Genomic DNA, 6,204 nt, shown 5'->3' with positions numbered 1-6,204 from the left:
CTGCAGAATTCTATTTCAGCCTAAACTCTACTTATACGTATTGGGTTTCAAGTACACTACTAGTATATAAAGGAAACCCTAAGCACATTTTTATAAGGCTTTTTAGAGAGAGAAGAGTGCCTCTTTTGTAGATCTAGGGTTTTGTACCCAAAACTCTCTAAAGACTTCTACCGGTGTTATTCCTTGAAGAATCTCAAGATCCAGTGTTGTAGAAGTTGTTGCATACAAGATTAACGTCTAAGGAGATCCGAAACCTTTGAGTAGAGTCTCAAAGTCACAAGTGTGGGTGCTTGTGTTTTGTAAAGGCCTAATAGAGAAGAAGTTCGTGGATTCGAAGCTTGCACATGGTTGTATTAGTAAGTTCTACATGTGGTAGCAATAGGATGTTAGTAGTCTAAGTCTTATTGTAAACTTTGATTCTCTATAGTGGATTTGCTTTTTACATTTAGGATAGCTAGATTAAATCCTCCATAGGTTTTTTACTGGTTTGGTTTTCCTGGGTCACCATATCATTGTGTTATTTGCTTTTCCGCTGTTTTGCATGATATGGTTGTTTTGTTTTAACCTTGATCTGAATAATATACCTAAGTATTCTCTTAGTTAATTAATTAGGTTACACAATCTAATTTATAGGGAATGGTATCAGAGCGGGTTAGTTCTTGATTTAGGTTATTATACTTAGAGTTGATCCTTGATCCCTGTTATCACAGATAATTTGAAGTGTCTTACTGTTTTTTATTGTGATTTTTTGAATAAAAAAGACACTATTGTTTCAATTGATCTTTTTGAGGTTTGTGAAAGGAATTTATAGGATTTTAGTCTTTCTCAGAAGATTGGTGTAATCCCTTAAATACACTCTGCATCTCATGGATTTTTACCTACAAAGTTGAAGACTCGTGCTATATGGGTGAGAAAAGACTTGCAAAGGTGAGTGTTGTTTACGTGTCCTTGATTTAATTCTTTCAATTATTTTGTGGACATGATTTCTTTTAGTTTTTGGTTTTTTATTTTTTTATTTTCTTAGGTTGTTTTGATTATTCAAAAATCCAAAAACATTGAAAAAGAAAAAAATATATTATTTTGTGTCTAATTTTATTTTTTTCAGTATGACATGAATTATTATATCTCTCTCTTGATTTAGAACATGCTTGACATTGTGGAGAAACTTAAATAGTATGTGTTGCATAAGTGCTAAGTTATTTATGATTTTGTATGAGTATGTACTAGTTTGTGCATGTACTCGTGAGTTAATTAAAAAAATTATATTTCTTGTTTGTGTACCCTTTATAGCTTTGTTAAGCACTGTCATGCATTGCATTTGCATTTTTAATCATTTAGCATAATGTGTGCTTTTTGTTTTTGGTCATAATTTTTTTTTAAACCAAAAAGATTTTTATTTGTTTTTTATTACATATTATGGATGTGTAGTTAAGGTTGACCATATTATCTTTGCATAACATGCCTGTGTACCTTGATTAGCTTGGATGAGCTTATTTTTCTGCACTTTGCTAATTTTAGCTATGTAGTGCATGTTGTGTGTGAGTTGTTTATAGTTTTTGATCACATGATCTTGATTTTGAAGTCACATGCTTTTCATTGTAAGGATTAAAAAATCCTAAGAGAAAGACATAAATAATCATCTCACCACTGTTTACTAGCCAATCATGAACACCTTCGCGCATATCATAAGATTTTATGCTCGAGAAAGTGTAGCACATGTACAAATAGAAAATAAGGTGCAGCCTTAAACTAAATAATAATAATAAAAATTTCTGCATTCACTAAGGCAAAAAAAAAAAAAAAAAAAGCATGATTGCAAGCTTGTTTTCTAAGAGATGTGGGAGTGATATGATTTTTTTTTTTTTTTTTTTTTTTTTTCCCTCTAAATCGCATTGTGATGGTGTGCTTACTTATTGCAGACAGTGTTACCCCACAATTTCAGATGAATAAGCAACAGTCCTCCAAGAACTTCTCAGGCATTTTCTACCCAAACATCAACCCAACTGTATGTAATTAATGGTCTTTACATTAGAAATATTGTTCTAATGGTACTGGTAACTACATTTTAGTTACATGCTTACAAATTGTTTGATAAAATTATAATGTTGCTTTTATTCTAAAATTTCATTTTATATTGTTCATTATACTTTAGCCCAAATTAGTTAATTGCAAAATGATCAAATGTATGGGGAAAGAGTCTTCCCTATAAGATTGTAGAGAGCCCTTTCAACTCTATGCGCCACTTGGCAAAACCTAGAAATTTCTAAAGCCAAAAAACTAAGGCATTGAATTGCTTTAGTAGAGCAAAAATTTACTAAAAGCCAAAAGCACTTTTGCTTATGATCCTCTTTCAACAAACCTTGCATATGACCTAAGATGGTTTCAAATTTCAGTCAAACCCAAAAATTAAGATTTCTTGATTCTAAGAGATTTCAGTTGTGATCAGTAATGTCTTTGTAAATGAGAGTTTCAATTACAAATGGTGTTTTTATTTGTTGTCTCTTGCATTTTTACCCACCAATGTTTGTAATTTTTACAAATGGTGTTTTAGTAATAAAAACAATCAATTGTTATTGATATTAATTCAAATGTTATAAATACTGCCTTACCTTATGACAATAGTAAGCTATAAGTTCAGTTTTTATTTTATTTGTAAATTCTTACAATCATGGACCAATAAAATTAGTGATTTGCTATTTGCACCAAAGTTAACATTGATAGTATGATTGATGTTTAGGTGTAGAAAAAAGTTTTAAACACCCAAAAGTGGATACGGTAGGCAAGATCACCATCACGCAATTGCTGCTGAAAAGCTGCCAGACCTAAATCCTTTTGTAAGTTTTTGCTTCCTTTTAATTTTCTTCTTCTGTTTGATTTGTAAAAAAGAGTTGGGATTGTCAAATGATCTTCATCATCCCATTTTTCTTATATCTGTAGCCTTTTGTAATTTCCTGTCACTGAATTATTTTTTTAAAAAAGTTTTGAATGTGTTTATATCTATAATTATTTATAGCTATGAATTTATTTTCTCATGCTCAACCTTTACCATTCTGATGTAAAGAATTATTTTAGTTTTTTTGTTTGTATTGATCATATTGTTTGAGTTTTGTGTTTTGGTTTATTATCATTTACTTCTTTCGTAATTTTTTGTTATGGTTTGTACCTATGAAAAACTTTTTGAACAATTTGGTGGGTTATTCCTATGAAAAGCACAATAACTATAAATTTTGAACTACTTATTGCTTATCCAGAAACCACAATTAGATATATACAAATAAGGAAGAGTTTCTTAGAAAAGAAAATTAGAGTTTAAATGAGAACCCATATAAAAAAAATGCCACTACCAATAAAGGTTTTTATTTTATTTTATAATTATATATAATTTAAGTTTGTATATTTTGGTTGGATTGGTTTTGATAAAGGTATTTAGGTTAGAATTCATTTTGTTTTGGGTTATTAAACAAATCCAAATTTTTTTAGGTTGTAATGAAATTGCAAGTGGTACGTCGGTACAGACTTTTTTAATATTAAATGATCTTATATGAAATATAAACAAGTCTATGTGCTCAGCGTACCTTAAGTGACCAAATAGTGATCACCTTAATTTTTACAGCTTAATTAAGCATAATCCTCACATGAAGCTTTTTGTGTGTGTTTTGTTACTTTTTAATTGTCTTGGTTGTTTGTAGTTTTTTTGGATAGTAATATAAATTTTACCACAAAGGATACTTTGATGAACATTTTCTTTCATTCTTTTTTTTTTTTTTTCCTTTATATACATATATATATTATATATAGGTTTGGGAAGAGTTTTTGACTTGCATGTTGGTCTGCTGGGAAGTTTCATTGGAATGTGCAATTTTGTCTTCCACCCCAAGATTGGAAGAAGAAGCCTTTGATCAGTTTATGGGTTGGCCTATTCTTCGACAATGCGGGGTTTGGCCTAGATAAGGTTTGTTGGAAGCCTGCAAGGAATAGAGGTTTTGAGGTTAGAGGATATTATAGTTCCTTCTAGCCTCCTACTGTTGTTTCCTTCCTAGGGAGAATGATATGGCAATCAAAAGTTCCTCCATGGGTGGCTTTCTTTTCTTGGTCTGTTTCCTTAGGTAAGATCTTAACAACAGACAACCTTAAAAGACGTGTGATAGTACTTAACTGGTATTATATGTCTAAGAGATGTAGGGAGTCGGTGGATCATCTTCTACTTCATTGCTCCATAGCTTGGGAGTTATGGTCTTTGGTTTTCTGCTTGTTTGGTATTCAATGGGTTATGTCTTATACTGTTCTTGAGTTATTTGAGGCTTGGCAAGAAAAGTTTGCGTGACATCATCACATTAATGTTTGGTGATTAGTGTCTCATTGCTTGATTTGGTGCATTTGGCATGAAAGGGATGCTAGAAGCTTTGAGGGTTGTGAACATTCTTTGCTAGAGATTAAGTTTTTTTTCTTGCACACTCTATTTGAATGGAGTGTGCTTTTCTCATTTTTCTTTTTCTTCTTTTCCTATTTTTCTTGATTGTTGTTTTTTTGTTTCCTGTTTTGAGCCCCGATAGTACATCCCTAATGTACTCGGCTTGGCACTTTTTCTATTATTAATAATATTCTTACGTTACTTATAAAAAAAAAAAAGACCTGCATTTTCTTTTCTTTACTCTTTTTCAACTAAAAGTACTTGCCTCTTTGTAATAAAAAAAAATTTCAGCTAAGGTTTTGGACTTTCTTTCATCAAGCCAGTGAGTTAGGTTGCTTAGATTTGGTGTAAATGTGACTTTTATTGGAAAACATCAACTGACAATCAGGTGGAATGCTCTCATAGCATTGAGCAATCTTGATAACTGTTGCAATTACTATTGGCTTGCAAGAAGGAATGGGAGGACATGCATTTGCTATAGCAGTGTTTTGTTCCAGAGGGTTTAGTTTGATTTGCATTCTACATATTGAAATGTTCCCTCAAAAATCACTATGTTAGCTTTAATAGTTACTATTGCTTCATATATATATATATATTTCTTTTTTCTTTTTTTTTCAATGGCCGATTATAGTAATTGTGGAATACTAAAGCCAAGAGTGTGAAGTAGTTGCAGATTTTTTTGGGGCTGTCTGCTTTTGTGGCCTAGTGCATATTGGGCAAGAGGATTTTATGGAATGTTATGCTTAAGTACACACACACACAATGAAATCGAAAATTGGGAAAAGATTTGTGCGCTTTAGAAGCAAGCTGAATTTAGATTGGCTCTGCAGTGAATGAATCATGTAGAATAATTGTTCAAATTTTTCTTTCAAAATTTTTGTTTTGGTGTTGAAAAATGTGATGCAAACATCCAATAGTGTAAAATGTCATTTTGGTCAACTTTGTTGACAATAACCCCTCTCTAACTGGCCATTGAAACGAAAATGTGTAAATATTAATTAAACACATTCGATATAGAGAAACTCCACTCTAATACAACCTTAACTAAAAGATAGATACTATAAATTTAGAGTTATTATAAACGTGATGTAAGTTACAATTTATATAACAAAATTAATGTGTTTTTGACCCTTTTAAGAACTTTTCACGGTTGGTTTTTCACATACTCTTTTCTAATCCAAATACATTATACCATTAAAAGTAAGTTCTTTTTTAAAAGAAATATTAAATCTATTTTTCAATAGTCTTTCTGTGCATCGCACGGGTTAGAGACTAGTGTAATATAAACACAATACTTTACTATTGTTGGGGTTATACATTCTATGATATTATGCAAGCATCATATTTGGTACATGAAGAATGATATCAATAGTTTTTTTTTTTTTTTTTTGATAGGAATGATATCAATAGTTTTGGTATAGAGGAAAAACAAAAATAATTTTTGAAACCCAAAAATAATAAACTATTCGAGGTGAAAATGATAGATTTTGTTACACCATATAATTATTTTATTAAATTTTTTTTTTTCAAAGAAATTGCATGATACACCAAGAAATCATTTTGAGGATTTAATGATTCCTAATAGTGGATTCGTCCCTTTTTTTCATTTTGAAAATGTTTGAGCAAGAAAAGAGTTATATTCAAGAATGGGCTTCAAAGTTCACTTTCGTGAACTTTGAGAAGACCCGTTTAGACCCAAAATAAATTATGCAGTGAATTTATCACTATATTTCAATTAAACTAATCAAGTGATCAAAAGTTTAGCAATTTATATCACAATCATAGAAAGCACT

General features: G+C 30.7%; 1 long non-coding RNA gene across 1 annotated transcript; it reads left to right on the top strand.

The window, feature by feature from the left end:
- The first annotated feature begins 1,905 nt into the window (after positions 1–1,905).
- On the top strand, positions 1,906–4,485 carry LOC111987055 (uncharacterized). The gene is made up of 3 exons (XR_010628727.1): positions 1,906–2,005; positions 2,738–2,834; positions 3,799–4,485. It is a non-coding gene; the product is annotated as an uncharacterized LOC111987055 (long non-coding RNA).
- Positions 4,486–6,204: the final 1,719 nt, after the last annotated feature.

Source organism: Quercus suber, unplaced genomic scaffold (assembly GCF_002906115.3).
Source record: "Quercus suber isolate HL8 unplaced genomic scaffold, Cork oak 2.0 scaffold_63, whole genome shotgun sequence".
In the NCBI taxonomy this organism is placed as follows: domain Eukaryota; kingdom Viridiplantae; phylum Streptophyta; class Magnoliopsida; order Fagales; family Fagaceae; genus Quercus; species Quercus suber.
This window is presented reverse-complemented; position numbering and strand designations above follow the sequence as displayed.